Source organism: Macrobrachium nipponense, chromosome 4 (assembly GCF_015104395.2).
Source record: "Macrobrachium nipponense isolate FS-2020 chromosome 4, ASM1510439v2, whole genome shotgun sequence".
NCBI classification, from domain to species: Eukaryota; Metazoa; Arthropoda; class Malacostraca; order Decapoda; family Palaemonidae; genus Macrobrachium; species Macrobrachium nipponense.
Genome location: NC_061100.1, coordinates 8,854,850 through 8,877,712, shown reverse-complemented (window position 1 = coordinate 8,877,712; position 22,863 = coordinate 8,854,850). Strand labels below are relative to the sequence as shown.

General features: G+C 39.1%; 1 pseudogene; it reads left to right on the top strand.

Annotated features, from left to right (window-relative positions):
- Positions 1 to 6,411: 6,411 nt before the first annotated feature.
- Positions 6,412 to 22,863, top strand: part of LOC135211549 (protein lines-like) — a 53,917-nt pseudogene continuing 37,465 nt past the window's right edge.

Sequence of the window (22,863 nt, the reverse complement as noted above, 5' to 3'; positions counted from 1 at the left end):
AATAAAAGGTGTCGGTATAAAACTGGGGCGAGTGTTAAACACTACCACAGCAACCCCTCCAATTAGCCTTTTCCTCATCAAAAGACCCTAAATACGGGGAGCCGACCCATAGGTCACACCTAGCTCCCCTTTTGAAGGAGTCTGTGACGGCATTCTATCGATAGCCTCCCAGCGTTTGAACGCTTGTATAAAGCTATCTGTTCCTTTTCATTGGTTTCTTTATTCTTTATCGTTATGGATCGTCAATCTGCCTCTTCACCCAAGTTAAGTACTGGTTCGCCCTTTTTCAATATTTAGGGAGTGGTTTTGCCTTTATTTGAGGGTTTTGTTAGGCGTCTCTTTTCCGTAGCGGGCGGCGGCGAGTCGCCATTACGTCGTTCCCGTTCCCTTGTTTTTTTGTACCAGTTTCGAGTGGGTTTCCTTCCTACTCGTAACTTGTGATTATTTCATTATATATATAGTATATGATACTCGTAACTTGTGATATTTCAGTATATATTTTTATGTATGTCTTGGGTGGCAGTTGTTTTGTCGATCTTGTTTTCATTTATGTTTTTTTATTTTCATTATTTCCATGTTTTTCACGAGGGTCTGCGTTCGCACACGTTTCCTTTGTTACGTGCTTCACTGTATATCCACCGTCCCCCCCCCCCCCTTTATTTATTTTTAAGTTTGGTATATTTCATTCAAGAATTTTCCCCTTTTTTTCTTTTCGTCAGCTTGCTGTTTCTTTTCGTTTTGTCATAGGCAAGTAGCTTTTTCCATTTTGGCGCCCACCGTTATAGAGTGGCCTTCATTGCGTTTTATATTTTACGACATTTTATTTTTCATTATCGCTCCCCGTGTTAAAGCATGGATTCTTTTCTTTTAGCTGTAAGTAATTGATTTATTTTGTCTATGTATATGTTGGATGTTCGGTCAGCTAGCCTATATAGGCTATGCCTGCGTTTTCCTCATGATCCTTTATTCGCGAGGATACGCTGGTCACGTGATGTCTCCCCATCAGCCCTCCCTCCCTCCCCCTCACGTGGGGCCCCCAGTAGTTGGGCCGTTCCTCTCGCCCTGGTTGTCGCTGATGGCCGTTCCCATCAGCGCGGGGTTGGGGGGGGGGGAGTTGTTGTAGAGGGTCCTCCAAGGACCTCAGGTTGGTGGGTGTCGCTTCATTAAAGGCCGACCGCCTCCGGAGTTGATGGTCGCACTGCGTATTCAGCCTCGGCTTCCGTGGATTTTGTTTGCAGCTCTGCTTCTTTCAGCTCCTGGAGCTTACATCCATCCGCCTAGAAAACATTCCCTTCTTATCCGGTAGTCGTTGAGGGTTATGTGTTTACGGGAGTTACTCTTCCGTAGGCGGAGATATTATACAGTGGGGCATCGCTTATTCACGGATCAGTATTCACGGATCCAGTTATCAAGGGTTTTTTCTTGGACCGCTTCTCATGCTAACATCACTGGTATGAATCGCTGCATCACGGGTTTGTCGTGTTGCGTATGCGATGTTTTTCGTAGGCTAACCCTCGGCCGTGGTCCGATAACTACCAACCTTCATTTAAAGACTCATATAATGATATTAAACTGACAATAAAGGTAATAAAAAAACCATTCTCACCTAATATATTATTGTCCTATTTTCAAAATAAATAGCCTATTCAAGGTTTATGAATGAACGTTCATTGGTAGGTCTAAGCGTAGTTGCAGTGCGATAAACCACCAACGTACACAAACAGATTCACATTATGATATTAACTGACAATAAAGGTAATAAAACCATTCTTACCATATATATTATAGTCATATCTTCATAATAAATAGCCTATTCAAAGAATAATTCCACATCATTGCACTCAACTTATCGTCGGAGTGGCCAGCCACAAAATGTAAGCATATACCTTTACGTACGAAAATGGTTTATGTATGCGGTTGCGTTCAAAGCGACATTTTTTGTTTGATAAACTTTTAGAAATTTTAATAGTAGTGGTAGTGTAATTACAGTAGTAAATAACATTAAGGAATAGAATTAATTCGAACTTCATTATTATTTTGGCAGTATTCGTATATAACTTCTCTGAACAATGAAGTCATACAAACGCTATTTGTCATAGATTATCGTAAGTATTGCTGTTTGTTATTGGCGACGAAGCGTAAACGAAATACATAAAAGCATTTTTTACCTTATATATTATCGTCATATCTTCATAATAAAAAGGCTATTCGTGGAGTAATTCCATATCAGTAAAATCAATTTTATCTATGCGAGGCCAGCCAGCTGACAAAAATGTACGTATAGTATATGAAAATCAAATTATGGTAGCGTTCACAGCAAGATTATCTTTCGAAAGTTTTATAGTACTATTTATGCTACGTAGTAATAATGTTTGGAATATACGTAACATTAATTTCAATACAAAATTCATCGTTATTTTGGTAGTGAATAATAGTTTAGAATTATCATACATACACTGCATTGTTAGGGTTTGTGGCAGTGATAAAACAACCAAAAATAACATTCTCCTTTAAGTCGTCATATCTTCATAATAAAAAGGCTATTCATGGAGTAATTCCATATCAGTGAAATCAATTTTATCTATGCGAGGCCAGCCAGCTGACAAAATGTACGTACGTATATGAAAATCAAATTATGGTTAGCGTTCACAGCAAGATTATCTTTCGAAATATTTATAGTACTATTCATGCTACGCAGTAATAATGTTTGGAATATACGTAACATTAATTTTCAATACAAAATATCATCGTTATTTTGGTAGTGAATAATAGTTTAGAATTATCATACATACACTGCATTGTTATGGGTTTGTGGCAGTGATAAAACAACCAAAATAACGTTCTCCTTTAAGTCAACGCGTTTAGGAAAACATGACATAGAATCGACTTTGCGACTTCGTTCACTTTGATATTTTTAACGATACAATAACTATCATTGACTACTACTAAAACATCTTCACATAAGTAATTTTTTGTAAGATCTGTGTTGTTTTTGCAAAAACTAGATTATACATAAAAGGCTTTTATAATTTAAGTCATCTTAGATATACATATGTACCCAAACTCATTGTGGGGAAATTTACTACTGTTTCCTCGCATATTGAAATACTTTAGCATCATTCAAACACTTTAATAATATAATGCATAAATACTAGGCTATACATATTTACCATCGTTATACAAATACTACATACAGTTATGTACACATACTTTTATATACAAAGTTAACAGTTATATATACATACTTTTATATACAAAGTTAATCATATGAGTATGATCAGACGGACAGCTGTGCACTGGACTACGTACGGACTAAGTACGTACTACTTGGTTAAGAAATAAAACAAACAAAAAATTTTGTTGTTTGTTAGTCGCCGGGATAGATTAACATTTTTTGCCAGAGAGATTAAAAAGCTGAATTTTGTTTTGAAGGTATGTCAACCACGTTAGTAAATAGGTATCATCTTCTAAGGAAATTCTCTCTTCTTTTTGCGGAAGAATCTTCAAGCCATTTTGCATTCAAAGTAATGAGAAGGAATCATTCTATTGTTCATGAAATCAGTAAAATACTTACACTAATAAAAACTAAAACTACGTACTGTATGCAAAAACACATACATCATCGGTTAGCTTCGCGGTGGGTGAGTAAACGTTTCATTCTCAAAGAAATTACAGAGTAGTATAAAACTAACACCTGATTCGGTTGGTGGTTTGGTTAGCCATGAGGAGATTCTTTATCCAATGACTGCCCTCTGCTTCTGTTCTATTTATAGACATATGCCATGGATGGCACTATTGGTTTTGAACGTTACCATTTTTTCGTGATTTGTTTCTAAGACTGCTGACAGCAAAAATTACTCAATAATTTTCTTTATATAATTATTCCTTCGTGTAAACAATAATATAATATGATCATTTTAACTTTAACGTATATTGTTTTAATGAAAAAACACCAGTGTGTCGGTAGCGATGCGTCATCAATTATTAGTGGTATGAAAATACCACATGGTGTTGTAGCGATACGTAATCACAAAGTACAAATCTTTTCCCGGACCATCCTCAGAATTTTAAGACTCTTCAACTTCAAGATCGATATGATGAAATATATTATATAGTCATACTTATTGTTAAAATTCACAAGTTGAACTGCAAACATATTATATTTTGATTGTTTATGTACATATATTTTTGTGTTTTACGGAATGTTGTTTGAAAATAATACCTATTAGTGAACATATGGTATTAATTGTCCCACTATTTTATTATAGGTGATCTTAATTATCTCACATTCATTTAACAGTATTATATTAATATTTATTTAAATAAACTGTAATTAATAAATAACAATAATAAAAAACATAAAGGGAAAAAATGTTTTTGCTGCAGTAGTTGTGTTGTTGATTATGCATCTGACCTCACATTTCCGAAATCTGAAAAATTCCAAAAACCGAAACATTGGAATGTGTGTACTGCACATTTTTTTTTTAAACACGCACACAATGTCTACACATTTACTGATACCTGTTGGTGAAAGACTCAAATTACAGTACGTACGTATTTATTCCTGAGAGAGAGAGAGAGAGAGAGAGAGAGAGAGAGAAATGATTAAGGACTCCAAGGCGTGTTATTTTTACAATTATTTTATTATCTTGGGATTTTTTTTAATCTTGAGATTTTCTATTCAATTCTCGAGATTAATAAGAAAATTACCGTAACTTGACTAGCATCACAACACATCTGAATGACTCGGCCATTAGCAGGGCTAAACCACCAACCTTATGAACTTGCAGATACATGAAGATACATGACAAAACCACTGTTTATTGGTGAAAATTTGGGGTCGCACGATATGGGAGATTGCACGTTATTCGAGTATATACGGTATGTGATTTTTTTTAGCCTTTTATGGAACAAAATCTAGCAAGAAATTGCCATTCCCAGTTGGCAACACTGGCCTACTCACGTTTGTCCAAGTTTTGTTTGTTGTTGTTATGAAATGTGGTGTGCGGCGCGTTCTTTAAATTGTACCCATATAAACGAGTTAATTATGTGGCATCCAAAAGCCCTGCTCTTTTACTCTTATGGGAAAGACGCCTAAAGGTCAGATGAGGTTTTTACGTGGAATATATTAACGTGTTGTGACGAAGGATTACAGCCTAGGGATTACAGCTTCTAGCTGTAATCCCTAGGCTAATAGGCTACATATGTACAGTAGTACATATACTACATTTATTTTTTAAGGCTAAGTTTTTGTACAATAACTTAAACTGTCTTGAATTTAGTTTAGGTGATAGTTGAAAACATATTTGGTGTTTGAACTAAAGTAGGCAGTTATAAACATTGGAATAGTGGTCTTGGGTGGGTTAACTATTAAAGTAGGCAGTTTTAAGCAATTTTTGAGGGGGGTATCAGGATAACATGGGTATTTACTTATCACGGGGGGTTCTGGGCCCTATCCCCCGTGGATAACGAGGCCCCACTGTATTTGTTATTTAGTTTTCATTATTTTTTATCATTATTTTTATTTCTTTTGCCACGGAAACTTGCGAGTTCATGTGGCCGTCCCGGGTTACTCCGTGTACCCCCACCCCGGGTCATACAGCTCCGGGTTGTTTTATTTCATTACACAGTCCCCGGGACGTAAATATATGAATATATATACATATTTGTTATATTTTTCAGTCCGGAATGCTCCGGCATATAATACTTATATATAATATCCTAATAAGTTTGTGCAATTGTTCTTATATATTATTGCACTTACAGGCCACTCAGTGTCTGGCTGCCGGCTTGTAGTGCTGCTCTGCAAGATCCGTGCGGCCATGACTTTTTGTCGTTTTGTCGGGCCACGCCTCTTGCGCAGTGTTTGCTTACTGAGTCCGTGGTCTGGCATCACGATAACTGCTTTGCCTGCTACGACTTGGTACAACAGGCTACCTCTTCGGTAAGTTACCGCACTGCTTGTTCTATGTATATTGTGATGGAATTATATTACACTACTTGTAAAAAAAAAAAAAAAATTTAATAGATAAATAAATAAATAAATAAATAAAAACTAAAAAAGAAAAAAAAACAATTAAATAAAATGTAATGAAATTAAATAAATGAACAATAAAATTTTCTTTAAAATTAAATTACATTGATTAATCAACAATTATAAGCATAATGTTCAAGGAATTTACAGTATTGACACATTCCTTGCATTACAGGCTGAGCAGTCTATTAAGGATGCTGCACTCTCCACCCTCAAGATCTGGGTTGGAGGGTTTGGACGGAACAGGCTAGGGAAGGCTAAGCCGTATATTCCTGTCCCAAGATATGGCGACTTTGATCTTCCCAGCTGGGAAATCTGCCGGATACATTGACCCAAAAGTAGCGGCACCGATTATCAAATCAATCCAAGACTCAGTTATGGAACAGCAAGAGGCAGAATTGCCGGACCTTGGCTTGGAAGGAGTCTCACTTGAAGTGGTTGAGGATTTGCCCGTTACACTAGATATGGGTACAGGTAACAGTGTTCACGAGGGCTAGCTTAGTTGGTTCACCGGGGTCTTTCCTCCGAGTGACTCCTTGATTCTTCCCTCGCCCTCTACTTCCAAGTTCCGTTCATGGGTTTCACAGGAGGGTTGCCCCCTACCAGGTTGCATTCCTTCTCTGTGATTCCTAAATTAAAGAAAAAACCTTCAGGTAAAACCTTGCTTAAAGGCAGATCAGAGACAAAGCCAAGGCCTGGGCAGGCAGAGGGTTTCATACACAATATTAAACCTAGGATGAAGTCTTTCTCTAAACCTTCAAATCCAAGGTCTCATGGAGGGAATTCTCTCCTATTGCCCCACAAGTCCCATTCCTTCAACGTCTAGGGGATCGGATACCTCATAAGGTACCGCAGGAGGGGCAGGAGGATTCTCCTTTCATTGCCCAAGACCAGTTCAATACGAATATTCTACATCAGGTCAGTAGCCTTGGTAGCTTAGTCAGCTCAGTTGCAGCAAGGTTTGAAGAGGTGTTTAAGAGGTTAGGTGCACAGGACTCCCTGATTGCAGGTCTCAGACAGGAGTCGGCAGTTCCGGCACCTTCTAGTAGCTTGGTGCAAGCTCAGAGCATGCCTGACGGGTCCACGCTCCCTCCGTTCCACCCTGGTAATCCTTGGAGGGTGGCGAACTTCGCTCTGTTCGTCAACGGGATGTTAACTATAGAAGGTTGTGGCGCACGTAGACTCGAGGATTTCGAGTTCTTTCCCGAAGGGTTACAGCCTCCATTTATAGGTTATGTTAGGCTTACGGAGGCAGCTCTAGTTAGAGAGGATAAGGTCCCCAAGGAGACACTTATCCTTTCTAGAGATCAGGCTCAGCAAACATGGATACGGAGCCTAGAAGAGTGGAACTGCTCAAATACTAGAGTAACAGCATTTAAAAGCCCTTTCACAATGTTTACAACTGATGACGAGAACCCTTTACCTTTTACATCAAAGGTAGCAGAACTTACCCTCCAGGCAGTGCTCGGGAAGAGGCCCATGCCCCAGCTTAGGGAGACAGATCCCACATCATTGCTACTCCCAGGTAGGGAGGATTGTGGGAGGATTTGCTGGCTACATTCTCAGTAGGCAAGCTGAAGCCAGATTGTGCAATCACTTTGTTTAGTGAGCGCCTTCCTAAGCTGTCAGACGCACTGATCCAAGCAGAATTTGATGCTAAGACACGCCTCGCTAGGTCTCTTAACTCCCTAGTGATGACAGAGACGGCGGCTCGGGAGTACGCTCAGGAGCCGCTGCTTAAGGTCATTGCGAAGTCGTTACTTTTGGGCATGCAATGTGACTTGTACGACTTTGCGGTTGCTAGGAGAAATTGCAGGAAGCATGTTCTATCTGAGGCTACGATCAGGCACGAACCCAACAAGCTTCTGGCTTCCTCAATCTGGGGTGCAGATCTCTTCCCAGCTTCGGCAGTAAACGAGGTTCAGAGCGAGGCATCACGTCTTAATCAAAGCATCAGATTGCGTTGGGGAATTCCTTTCAAAAGGAAATCGGAGTCTTCTCCCTCCAGTTTTAGGGCTAGGAAAAGGCAAAGGAGGTTCCAACCTTTCCAAGTTCCGCAACAGCATCCTGTGCTACAAGCTGTTCCAGTTCAACAAGTATCCCAGCCTTCGACTTCTAAGGCTCAGCCTCATCAACAGCATCAATTTGTCTTCCTTTCGCCATCGACTAACCAACAGGTTTCCCCTCAGTATTCAGTGTCGCCCGCTTTTAACCCGGTCTATGAGAGTCGGGCATTTCACCCCTTTACCAGGGTTGCTAGGGGTGGCAGGGCTAGAGGATTCTTTCGTCAGCGCGGAGGAGCCAGAGCCCAAGGGCGAGCTAGAGGTGCGAGGTCAGGAAGAGGATCCCGGCCCTCATCATCTCAATGAAGTTTCTCAGGTAGGAGGCAGGCTGTACCTCTTTTCGTCATCGTTGGGGGTTCAGCAGTTAGGGCGAACAAAAGCATAGTATCCAGAGGCCTAGGCTGGAGTTGGATCAAAGGCCTCCTCGTCACCCATCACCTTCTATCAGGAAACCAACGCAAGAGTTGATGGATTACGCCAGGGATTCCTTCTCCAGAAGGGAGAGCAGTCTCCAGGACAAAGAACTTGAAATTTCAGGTTGTCTATTCAGCGTCCCGAAGAAAGGGACCGACAAAAGAAGGGGGATCTTAGACTTGTCCCGTTTAAACTTGTACATTCGTTGCGACAAGTTCAAAATGCTGACCATCTCTCAGGTGCGGACCTTACTTCCCTGTGGGGCCGTCACCACCTCTATAGATCTTACAGACACCTATTATCATGTCCGATAGCTCGGCACTTCCGACCATTCCTCGGCTTCAAACTAGGGAAAGAAGCCTACTCCTCAAGGTAATGCCCTTCGGGCTAAATATAGCACCAAGGGTTTTCACGAAACTGGCGGAGGCAGTGGTGCAGGAGCTAAGGTCTCAAGGGAGGGGGTATATTGGTGGTGGCGTACCTGACGACTGGCTAATCTGGGAGATGGACCAAGACAAGTGCATGAAAGCCACGGACAAGGTCATGTCTTTCCTGGAATATATAGGGTTCAAGATCAACAGGACCAAGTCCCGGTTGACTCCGAGTCCAAGTTCCAGTGGCTAGGTCTTCATTGGGACCTGGATTCACACACACTTTCCATTCCAGCAGGGAAGAGGAAGGAGATTGCCAAGGCAACAAGACAATTTCTTAAAATGGCAAAGACTTCGAAGGAATCAGGAGAGGATCTAGGCTCGCTCCAGTTTGCCTCGGTCACGGACGTTCTGTTGAAAGCCAAGCTCAAGGACATCAATCGAGTTTGGCGTTCAAAGGCAAATGCCAAGTGTCCCCGGGACAAGTTCGCCCGGATACCTCTGATTCTCAGAAAACGTCTGTGCCCATGGACAAAGGCCACAAACCTAGCCAAAGAGTTACCATTGCAGTTTCCTCCCCCGTCCTTGTGGTGCATACGACGCATCACTGACAGGTTGGGGAGGTTATTCACAGCACGAGAAGGTTCAGGGAACTTGGTCTCCTCAGTTCCAAAAGCTTCACATCAACATTCTGGAAGCTATGGCAGTGTTTCTGACTTTAAAAAAGCTTCGTCCTCCAAAGAACACTCATATCAGGTTGGTTCTCGACAGTGCGGTAGTGGTACACTGTATAAACAGGGGTGGTTCAAAGTCAAGCCATGTGAACCACGTGATGGTAGCAATTTTTTCTCTAGCAGCCAAGAACACCTGGCATCTGTCGGCTACCCATGTGGCGGGAGTCCACAATGTAGTGGCAGACGCACTGTCCCTCGATCCAGTCCCTCTGGAGTCAGAATGGTCACTGGACCAAGAATCCTTCAAGAGGGTTTGCAAAAGAGTACCAGGTCTGGAAGTAGATCTGTTTGCTACAGAGGCAAACCACAAGCTGCCTTGTTACGTAGCCCCAAATCTGAACCTCTGGCATTCGCTACGGACCCCCTGAGTATAGATTGGAACCAGTGGATGAAGATTTATTTATTCCCTCCAGTGAACCTTCTCCTGAAGGTGCTGCACAAGTTGAGATCCTTCGCAGGTCAGGTGGCTCTCATAGCTCCTCACTGGCCCAAGAGCAATTGGTTTCCCCTTCTCCTGGAACTAGGTCTTCGTCCTCACCCTCTCCCGGACTTGAGGCTGTCGCAACAAGTTCAAACGAGGACTGTGTTCGATTCCTCAGGTCTTCACAAAACCCTAACTTTATGGATTTCATGAAGTTTGCAGGTAAGAGAGTAGGGGACATTGATCCACAGAACATTTTGTTCTTAGAGTCAGATAAGAGAGAGAATCTATGCTTTGCCAGTATGATTCAGCAGTTAAGAAAGTGTCTTCATTCCTCAGGGAATCAAATATCAAAGTAATGACAATGAACGTGGCTATAACCTTCTTCAGGTCTTTGTTTGAACAAGGCTTGGCAGCTGCAACAATAACAACCATTAAGTCGGCTCTGAAAAAGATTTTTCTTCTCGGGTTCGGTATCAATATAACCGAGTCTTATTTTCACCTCTATCCCAAGGGCATGTGCACGCCTGCGGGCCCATTCACAGACCGTCGTCAGTGTCATGGTTTCTTAACGATGTTCTCAGGTTAGCCTCGGAAACAGACAACTTCAAATGTGATTACCAAACCATTTTGCGTAAGTCACTGTTTTTATTGAGTCTGGCTTCAGTTGCCAGGATATCGGAGCTGTCATCTTTATCTAGAGATGAAGCGTCATAGTGAGTTACCTTTCCTCGGGGGACGTGTTGCTTTCACCAAATAAAGAATTTCTGGCTAAGAATGAAGACCCCTTGATGAGGTGGTTCTCCATGGAAGATTGTTCCGCTTCCGCAGCGGATCCATCTTTTATGTCCTGTTAAAACTCTTAAGACTATTTATCTAGGACATCTACCTATTCCGAGGGCCCCCTTTTCATTAGAAAAGATGGTGGTACACTATCTCTAAACAGGGATTAGCAGCAGATTTTGTATTTTATCAAGAAAAGAAAGCCAGCCCAGGGGTCATTTCCCAAGGTGCATGACATTCGGGCTATAGCAACTTCTGTAAATTTCTTCAAATATATGAACTTCGATGATCTGAAGAAGTATACTGGTTGGAAGTCACCCTTGGTTTTCAAAAAGCATTACCTTAACCTTCTTACGCCGGAGCGGTAAAAAAAAATTTGTCTCCCGTGTGGCCGGAGGGGTTTCGGAGTGAGTGCGGAAGCGAAAAAATTTTTTTATTTTTTTTCAAAAAATCACAGCGCGCTTAGGTTTTTTCAAAGATTAAGTATTTTTGGCTCCCTTTTTTTGTCATTGCCTGAAGTTTAGTATGCAACCATCAGAATGAAAAAAATTATCATTATCATATATAAATAATGCGATATATGATAGCGCAAAACCGAAATTTCATATATAGTTGTATTCAAATCGCGCTGTGCGCAAAACGGTTAAGGTAACAAGTTACTTTTATTTTGTTGTAATGTACACTAAATTGCGATCATTTGGTATATAACACATTGTAAAACGATCAAAGCAACACAGAGAAAATATTATCACAAAATAATGCATGAATTCGTAACGCGCGGACATAAACAAATATTTTTTTCAAAAATTCACCATAATTCTAAATATTGTCCTAGAGACTTCCAATTACTTTCAAAATGAAGAACAAATGATTGAATATTACTATACTGTAAGAGTATTAACTTACAATTGCAGTTTTCGACCATATCTGACGAGTTAAATTTGACCGAATGTCGAATTTTTTTATATATGTTTTTTATATGCAATTATTTTGGAAATAAGAAAAGCTACAACCTTCAAATATTTTTCGTTTTATTCTACATGAAATTGCACATTTTCATATATAAAACTCTATGAAATGCCTAATATGAAACGGAGCAAATATTCCGAGAATGGTACGTACATATTTCGGAGATTTGTGGCGGAGAATCCGCGCGCGGAGGGAAGGAAAGATTTTTTTTTAAATTCACCATAAATCTAAATATTTTGCTAAAGACTTCGAATTTGTTTCAAGATGAAGATAAATGACTGAATATTACTAGACTGTAGAGTTTGTTTTAGCTTACAATTGCTTTTTTGACCATTTCGGTAGAGTAAAGTTGATCGAACGTGGTTTTTTTTTCTATTTATCGTGATTTATATGCAAATATTTCGAAAATGAGAAAAGCTACAACCTTCAATTATTTTTGTTGTATTCTACATGGAATTGCGCACATTTTCATATATAAAACTTTATGTAACGGCTAATTTAAAATGGTGCAAACAATACCACAATCGCACGTATGATTTTTTTGGAAGAGTTACCGCGCGGACGTAAAGAAAATGTAATTTTTTTCATAAATTCACCATAAATCGAAATATTGTGCTAGAGACTTCCAATTTGTTGCAAAATGAAGGTAAATGCTTGAATATTACTAGAATATAAGCGTTTTAGCTTACAATTGCGTTTTTTCGACCATTTCGGTAGTCATAGTTGACCGAAGGTTGAAATTTTGGCAATTATCGTTATTTATATGAAAATATCTTAAAACTGAATAAAAAATTGCTACAAACCCATGGGTTTGTTTTTAGTTGTATTGTGCATGAAACGTTGCGCACATTTCCATATATAAAACTTTATATAACGGCTAATTTTAAAATGGTGCAAACATTACACAATCGCATGTATGATTTTTTTCGGAAGAGTTACCGCGCAGACGTAAGGAAAAAGTTTTTTCAAAAATTCACCATAAATCGAAATATTGTGCTAGAGACTTCCAATTAGTTGCAAAATTAAGGTTAATGATTGAATATTACTAGAATATAAGCGTTTTAGCTTACAATTGCGTTTTTCTACCATTTCGGTATAGTCAAAGTTGACCGAAGGTTGAAATTTTGGCAATTATCGTTATTGATATGAAAATATCTCAAAACTGATAAAAGCTACAATCATGAGTATTTTATTGTTGTATTCTACATAAAAATGCGCACATTTTCCATATATAATACTCCATGTAACGGCTAATTTACAATGGTACAAAAAATTATGTCAAAGTGACGAAATAATTTCCGAGATGTGTTACAGATACTTTTTAGTGCGGCAAGAAAGAAATTCGCGCTTGTGCCTGCCCTGCCTATCGATTGTAAACAAAACAAAACACCTTGATCCGTGAACTCCCAGCATCCCCCCAAGGTGTCGTGATTCAAGAGTTTTCGGCTGGTAGGCCTAAAAGTATTTTCCGCGAATTTTTAAAAAAACTTTTGTATGTCGACGTAAAATACGTCCAGTCGGCACCCAAGAGACAAAAAATGTCGACGTAAAATATGTCCAGTCGGCGTTTAAGGGTTGAAGTCTTTGGAGGATCTTAAATATCATGCAATAGCTGTAGGGAGACCAGTCTCCTGCTACTACATCAATATAGTTACCGTCCTTGTGTCATATGAATCTTTTCCATTATGCCAGCCTCATTAACATTTTACCTACCTCAGCAAATGTCTTAGTTGTTAGGATTGGTGTATAGTGTTATGTTTATACAAATTATTAGTAATTATTTTATTAGCTGCGTGTTTTGTTGCCACATGTTATTGCTATTATGAGGTATAGTTTTTGTAAATAATAACTTGTATTATTCCAATTCTAGACTATTTTTTGATTTCTTTAACCCTTCTAAGTTCAATTTAATATTGTATTTCTTTTCAGAGGGGTGTAGCTTGGTGTTTCTCTGGTACAATTTCACGGAGCGACACGGCTGAGCCCAGAAAAGGGATTTTGACGTAGGAAAAATCTATTTCTGGCGAGGAGCCGTGTCGCCCAGTGAATCCCCCCCCCCCCCCCTTGCTGTGTCACCAAGCTTCAATGCTATCGATAAGTGTGCCGTCACAGACTCCTTCAACAGGTAGTCTAGGTGTGACCTATGGGTCGGCTCCCCGTATTTAGGCGGGTCTTTTGATGAGGAAAAGGCTAATTGGAGGGGTTGCTGTGGTAGTGTTTAACACTCGCCCCAGTTTTATACCGACACCTTTTATTTAGGTGAGCGAGTCAGAGACTTCTGACATGTCCAATTTAGCAGTTCTCTGGTATTATAGCAATATTTTACTAGAAATAGTGCTAAAGAGGACACACATTTCACTGCGACACGGCTTCCTTGCCCAAAATAGATTTTTCCTACGTCAAAATCCCTTTTTTAATACTTTGGGAATCTTTAATATCAGTCAAAGCTAATCTTTCTGTGACTGATAGAAAGGAATTTTACTCAGGACTAGAGCGTCTTATGACTCCTCTCACTCGGGACACATACAATAGTGTGGCGAAAAGTGCTTGATCTTTATAATAAGGTCTTGTGTTATGGGAGTACGCTGGCCCTCCAGGACGTATTAGCAGAGGAGCCCTGTAACTTGGCTCACCTCCTCATCCGTGCTGTGAAAGATAGAAGGTTGTTGGAGTGTGTGCCTTGTGGAGGACCAGCGGAACACAGTACATTACCAAACCACAGCTCCAATGCAATGGATATCGGTGCAGGACCAAGTTCCGGAAGTGTTAGTGGAATTGACCAGAGTGAGCGCACTATTTTTCACAAAGTAGTGTTAGTCATTTTGAAAGCAATTGCAGTGACAAGTCAAGGAAATGATGCGATTCTTCTTCAGAAAACTCCTCCAGGTCTGGAGGTTCAGGATCAGAGGATGTTGATATGGCCATTATAGAACGTAGTCTAAGGGAAGTGATGCGCAAAGTTGATAGTTTTGTCAAATCAAACTTCCATTCACCCTGAGGCTCCAATGGCAGAGTGAATGGTACGACTCTTTGCTGACCAAGATGACTGGTTGGTTGAATCAATGGTGTGTGGATTAGACATCTTCACAGGTCTAGGGATTCACATAAGGTAGGCAACTGTAAAATGTATACATTTCAAGAAATTATGTACTTTAATTTATTTTCACTGTACATAGGTAGTGTTGGAATACATTTTGTGTGTGTTTATTTTCAGGAATATTAAAAGTAAATGGGTATGCATTACTTCCCACAGTTAGTTGCTTATTGCTTTGTAGAGTTGGATTGGTAAAGCATTTACAGTAATATTTGGAGCAGGAATAGGAATAATTATTTTATGATACATATAACTTGAGAGAAAAATATATTCGCTAATAATTTGGATGCATGAAATTTTTATTGTTAAGTCTTTTGTTGAACTAGCAATGCTATAGAGCTTGAGTATTGTTCTAGGTAGTTGTAATAAGATTTGCAGACTTGGTTACTTTACAGTATTAGTAATTGTTTTGTGTCATTATTTTGGGTCTGCTTTAGTTATATGACCCATACGACAATTCTTCACTCTCTTACCTGTAGGTAGAGGGAAAGATGGTGTTTTAGTATTGGAGGTAGTATTCCACTTCTCGTCGCCGAGGTTCCGGATGAAGGGCAATGATAAAGCAATATCTTCTTGCTTGTGTTTATGGGCTAAACTACATTGAGGAAGGCGGGTAGTGGAATATAAAAAATACAAAAAGCGTATATAATAGAATCATAACAAACATTTGGGCATCGGAGCTCTATACACAATAAGGAATCATATCCTGCATACATGAGGTAGAATTTATAAGATCGAAGCCTGTGTGTCGGACTCGATACTAACACAATAACAATTGGTTATACTTATAACATTTACGCATTATGCAACACAGTGCAATAGCTCTGAACCGAACGTGTCTGAGGAGCTAAGTTTTCCCCGCGCTCGTTACATAACATCTTGCATACATGACAGTCTCCTCCCCCTTTACCTGTGACTAAGAAACAACTGTTCCTCACATTTACAAATCTAATCTTTCAGGAGGTTTTCCTCTACTCATTCTGTTAGGGAGTACTATAGGTGTGTTCTGAGCTGTTGCATGATTTTCCTCTCTATTTACAGTTGGTGGTCGAACATCTTGGTGAGCAGTTTGCATATCTGAGTTATTTAAGTCTGAGGTATTTGAAACTTGTACTTCTGTATGATTTGTACTAAATGACTGCAACTGATCAACATGACGTTTTACAATCTTTCCACCGACATTAACATCATAATGTAAATTACCTATCTTCCTGACAATTTGGCTCCTTGTACCCATTTTTCTGGTGTATTGTATGATCTTACCATTACGCAACCTGAAGGAGTGAAATGTCTTACATTGGGAATTGTTTTTTTTACTTGATCTTAACCTTTCTGTTCTAACTGACTCTGCAAGCTTGAATACATTAAATCTAACTTATTCCTGATCCTCCTCCCCATCAACTAATAAGAAGGTGTTACACCCGTAGTATTATGCACATTTATTCTATAGGATAATAGGAACTTTGCAATGTGAGATGCTACATTACCAGAGTTTGCTTGTCTACACTTCATATTATGTTTGAAAGTTTGAACAAATCTTTCTGCTTCACCATTCGTGGATGGATGATAAGTTGCTGATAATGTATGTTGTATACCATTTACATTCAGAAATTCCTTAAACTCCTGTGAAGTAAACTGTGGGCCATTGTCTGTTACTATCTTTTCTGGCAAACCATGCGTTGCAAAGATTTGCATGAGTGATCTTATAGTTGCTACCGATGAAGTTGTTTGCATTGGTATAATTTCTGGCCACTTACTTACTATATGCATCTACTAATATCAGATATGAGTATCCTAAAAATGGACCTGCAAAATCTATATGTACACGTTGCCACGGGTATCTGGGTAATTTCCATGGGTGCATTCTTGTTGGTTTTGGATTGTTTGTTGTGATGCACAATTCATACACTTCTTAACCAAATTGTCAATGTTCCTATCAACACCTGGCCACCAAACATAATTTCTAGCAATTGACTTTGATCTGACAATACCTTGGTGGTCTGCATGTATTTCTGATAGAACTCTATTCCTTAATGCATTTGGAATCACTACTCTTGATCCTCTCAAAATACATCCTTGGTGGTCTGCATGTATTTCTGATAGAACTCTATTCCTTAATGCATTAGCAACACAGTGCAATTCATTCCACATTTCTTTGTATGGTTTACAATTGGCATCTTCTTCACAAATATCTCGTTGTCAGCTATTAGACTTCACTACTTTGAGAGTACTGGGTCTTTCTTGTACCTTGTGCTATTTCCTTAGCTGTAATAGGTAAATTATAAGCAGAAAATCAAAGAATACTTTCCTCATGTTGTTCTGGTGCTTTGTCTACATGCAATCTCTACAAAGCGTCTGCATTACCCATCTTAGATGTTGGTCTATATTCTATGTTGTAATCATATGCCGCTAATATGATTGCCCAACGTTGTAGTCTTGCAGCTACTAACGTCGGTAAACTTGCCTTTGGACCTAAAATCATCAATAATGGTTTGTGGTCTGTAACTAATGTGAACCTTTTCCTGCCCTACAGGTACATATGGAACTTTTTTACTCCATACACTAGTGCTAATGCTTCCTTTTCTATTTGTGAGTAATTTCTCTCTGCTTTGTTCAATACTCTGGAGGCAAAAGCTATAGGTTTTTCTGTACCATCTGGCATCACGTGTGCTAGTACTGCACCTAATCCTATGTTTGAGGCATCACAAACTAACTTTACTGGCAAATCCATTTGATAATGTACTAGGAATGTGGGTGATGTCACGTCTGCTTTGATTCTTTCAAAAGAATTTTGACATTATTTGTCCAATTCCATTTTACATCTTTGTTCAGCAAATTGTATAATGGGTGAGCAATTGTTGCTAAGTTTTGAATGAAACAACCATAGAATGTCACAAAACCTAAAAAGGAGTTGCAATTCCTTGACATTTTCTGGTAACTTTGGTGACTGCACTGCATTTACCTTATCTTGAGTCTTATGAAACCTTTACCTTTACAATAAAGCCTAAATACTCTACCAAGTCAACTTCTAAAATACATTTACTCTGGTTGACCTTGATATTGTGTTCCTTTACTTTCTTTAGAACTGCACGTAACCTTTCTTTTTTGTTGTTGCCAGCGACTAATATGTCATCAATGAAAATGGATACTCCTGACATACCTGCAAATATTTTGTCCATTGTTTACTGCCATATTGCTGGACTGCTAGCAACACCATAGGGAAGTCTTTTCGGACGATACAGCCCTAAATGTGTGTTTACAGTACATAGCTTTTGAGAATTCTCATCCATGGAAAGTTGTTGAAATGCTTGTCTAAGATCTATCTTAGAAAATACTGAGCATCCAGACAAAGTTGCGAACATATCTTTAGGATTTGGCAATGGATGTTGTGCTACTTGCAATTGTGGATTAATGTCACCTTGTAATCTCCACATAACCTAACTTGACCGTTGTCCTTAACAATTGGAACTAATGGTTTAGACCAATCAGTTTCCACAGCTATTTTCAATGCATATGGAACTGGTCTTGGAGCAGAAAATCTCTTTTATTTCTATTTGAGCCATAAGACGTTCTGTGCATCTTTGTTCAGAGAATTAATGTGAAATGCAAATTGTTCTACTTCTGTGGTCTTATGTACACTTTCTTCATTTGAGCTAGAGCCATCATTTGAATTTACGGTTCTATTGATCTGTTTTGTGGTCTTTTGCTTAGCAAATTTACACTGACTTGTTAACCCTTAAATGCCTATTGGACGTATTTTACTTCGAGATAAATTGTCTCTTGGGTTCCGACCAGACGTAATTTATGTCGACATACAAATTTTTTTTTTTTTTTTTAATTTGCGGAAAAATACTTATAGGCAGGGCCCGTAAGAGGGGGGTGAAGCTGGTTTCTTTACACCAGGGCCCAGCCTCAAAGGGGGCCAGTCACCCGACCAGGAGGGAAAAAAATGGGAGAGCAAATGGAGAGAGAGAGAGATAGAGAGAATATAATATGCAAAACACACCAAATAAACATATGTATATATATAATAGAAGTTTCTACAGTTTATCGTAAAATAATAGTTGTTGAAAAACTTTTCTAAATAATCTTAAGCCTGGAGTGACACCACGTAATTACGTAAATGAATGCAGCTCAGCTGTGTTGGAATATAAGCGATGTCAACTCTCCGTCTCGCTCAGTCACCATCATTCTAATTGCCTGGCAGGATGTACATCGTCTTTCTCATTCCTTGGCAAATATTTCAGTAAGTTACAGAACTTACAGCAGTGGTTCCCAACCTGGGGAAATGGTATGGACCGTATAGTATTATGTGCATTGTTTATTTACACCAGTTTGTTTATGATAGTTTATCCATATTTTCCTTTAAAATATATGCAGACAGTCACACCTGGTTGTTTTCATAATTTTCTTGGGGGAGGGGAGGGGGAGGCTTACATCACATGGTTCTTACCCTTTAGCTGGATAATGCCTAAATAGGCGGTTATCCTACAGGTCTATAGCTTATAGGCTTGCCGCTTGCTTTGCTCACCAAATAGGCTGCTTCAAAGAAAGAATTCCAAAGTCGATTTTTGAGTCCAAGTCCATCCCTGTTAAATTAAATGAAATTGTTCAATAACAACATGTACATTTTTTAAACAAATTGACCAAAACTGTTGAGTATGTACCATGTAATGGTGTAAGTGTCATAATGTCATTATCACCATTGTGCTTTAGCCTTTAGGGTAACAAAGTTTTTTTTCCTCTTCTTTCAGACTGGCATATGTATTCTCACAAATCAGGTGCACAGAAGCGGAAAGAAAAACAGGCTAGGGAAGAGGCTGTTTCAAAGTGTGCAAGAACATTATTTGAAGTGGGTGTTAAGAAAATAGACACAATAGACACTAATGTAGAAGAACAGAATATCTTGCCCTCATCCTCAGAGTCAGACCCCTCAACTTCACAGTCATTAGTCCAGGATGCCCAAGAGAAAGCCGAATCCGATGTAATAAATGCAGAAAACAAGACACTGAACAACAAAGAGATATAGGTTTGATCCCTGATAGGCCATCTCGAGTGCAGATTGAAGATTTTGTTAGACAGGGCCCTCAGCCAATACCAAGTCAAATTGCTTCAGATGATAAGGGTAACAGTTTCCCTTATACAGTTTTGAAAGTTCAGAGACCAAATGGTGAAACTGGAAAACGAGATTGGCTAGTGTATAGTCAGCGTAAAAGAGCACTTTTTTGTTTTCCTTGTCGACTGTTTATTGCAGGATGTACACAACAGCCAAAAACACCTTCAAATTTGGCTTCATGTGGCATTGGAAAACAATCGTCATGGAAAAAACTTTATAACCGCATTCCAGAACATGAGCATACAAACTACCACAAAACAGTGTTATCTAGACTGGCGTCAGTTAGAAACACGTTTGAAAGAGGAATCTGGAATTGATGATCAGTTACAGAGATCAATTCAGTCTGAGAAAAGTAAATGGAAGCTAATTCTAAAACGAATCTTGGATGTTGTACTGACTTTAGGAGAGCGAGGCCTTTCATTTCAAGGAGAGTCTAGCATGATAGGTGATACAAATAATGGAAATTTTCTTGGTATAATTGAGCTGCTTTCTCGTTATGATCCCATTCTTCAAGATCATGTAGTATCTAAAGTGAGAGAAGCTCAGAAGGATGGGAAGCGTCTTCAGGCTAATTTTCTTTCCTATTCGTCACAAAATGAATTCATTTAATGATGTGCCGAAAAGGTTAAAGACTGTATTCTTAATGAGCGTGATCAGGCCAAATATTATTCAATAATGTTTGATGCATACCCCGGATATGTCACATACTGAACAAAGTACATTCATCCTGAGATACCTAACTTGTGATGAATGTGGTAAATACCTGATACAAGAGAGATTTCTTTCATTTATTGATGACAGTAAGAAGACGGGCAGACATTTCAGAGATGATATTAAAATTTCTTAGTGATTCTCATATTCCTTTTGAAGATTGCAGAGGTCAGGGATACGACAATGGTAGTAATATGTCAGGTGAGTACAATGGAGTCCAGAGCCATCTTAAAAGAAAGAATCCTCTCTGCTTGTTCTCACCTTGTGGCTGTCATTCCTTAAACTTGTGTGGTTCTGATGCTGCTGCTTGTTGCAAAGAGGTAGTAACATTTTTTGGGATGGTACAGACAGTATATAAATATTTGCTCGAGCAGTCCCAAACGCTGGGAGATACTTAAGAGTCACATTGTGGCATCTCTTCACGGTTTATCTGGAACTCTGTGGACAGATAGAGTAGCTAGTGTCAGGCCTTTGCACACCATTTACTTGGTATTCTCGCTTCACTTAAAGAAATATCCCAACTGAAGAGTTTAACAGCTAAAAACTAAAGTAGATGTGGCAGCCGCTATTAAGTATGTGTCTTCTTTTGAATGTATTTTGATGGCTGCTTTTTGGTTCAAGTTATTGAATTCAATAGATCAGAGAAATCAGGTGATTCAAGCTCAGTCTTCTACTGTAGATATTGAAGTAAAAAACATAGAGGACTTGGAAACTGAATTGCAGTCTCTCAAAAAGAAGTGGCATTTAATTTATGATGAAGCCAAAGTTGTCGCAGTTGCCATGAACATTGACCCCAGTATTTCGAGGTCACTCGGAAAGGAAAAAGAAAATCCTTTTTTGATGACTCCGACTCTGATGATGATAAGGTATCAGGTGAAGATTCACTTATACAGACAGACGAACATAGGTTTAAGAAAGAAGTGTTTTTTAAGGTTATTGACACAGTATGTGAGAGACTAACAAGCGTTACCAGGCCATCTTCCAGATTAACAAACTATTTGGATTTCTGTGGTCATATCTTGATATGACTGATGAAGTGATAGTAAATGATTCTAAAAACTTTAGCACTGAGTATAGCAAAGACATCTCTAGTGACAAGCTAACTGAGGAAATTCTGTACCTTAAGAATATACATAAAGCCAATTTAGATGACAACTCTCTCTCTCCACTTCTGCTTCTTAATAAGATCACAAAATTGAAACTACAAGATTTGTTCCAAAATATATGCACAGCCTTGAGAATTTTCTTGACGTTGCCAGTCACAGTTGCCTCTGCAGAAAGATCCTTTAGCAAATTAAAGTTGATTAAGAATCACTTAAGAAGCACAATGGGACAAGAAGAGATTATCATCACTAAGTCTTTTAAGCATTGAAAGTGATTTGGCACGAAAGATTGATGTTGATGATTTAATTGAGTGTTTTGCTGCTAGAAAAGCAAGGAAAGGAGTATTTCTTTAATAATTATACATGTATACTTGTATGAAACAGTCACATTTATGATTTATTTAATATAGGGAAATTTGAATTTCAAATTCATCAAAAACTTTATTATGCATGATAATTATACACAACATGCAACAGGCCAACAGTGACTTACTGCACAATGCCACTTTAATGAGTTTCATGAGTAAGTTTTGTTTATCTCAAATTATACGTAATGTAATACAAAATAAAGTTGTTAACTGCAAGTCATAAATAAAGATCCAATACGGCAAGATGAACAGAATTTACATCCTACCAGTGAACATTTATGGCTTTAAATTGGCTCTTAAAATTGGTCAAATTCTAAAATCCTGATCCCCCCAGCTGGATGGGCTCACTTCGCTCGCCAAATGGTAGGGGCCCAATGACACTCACAGTACCAGGGCCCAGTGATGGCTCTCCCTGGCCCTGCTTATAGGCCTACCAGCCTAAAACTTTTGAATCACGCCCCGGCCTTGGGGGATGCTGGGAGTTCACGGATCGAGGTGTTGTTTTGTTTAGAAGAGTGACCCAGGTGCGCATACGCGAAATGCCTCCTTCTCGCATCAGTCGGCATCAGCGCCGCGTCGTCCGAGAGCGATCTTTTGTCGCAATTGATGTTTCCTGAACTTATGCGAGACTTTGAATATTTGTGGAGGTACAGGATGTACATAGAGATGTCTCAACGACGTG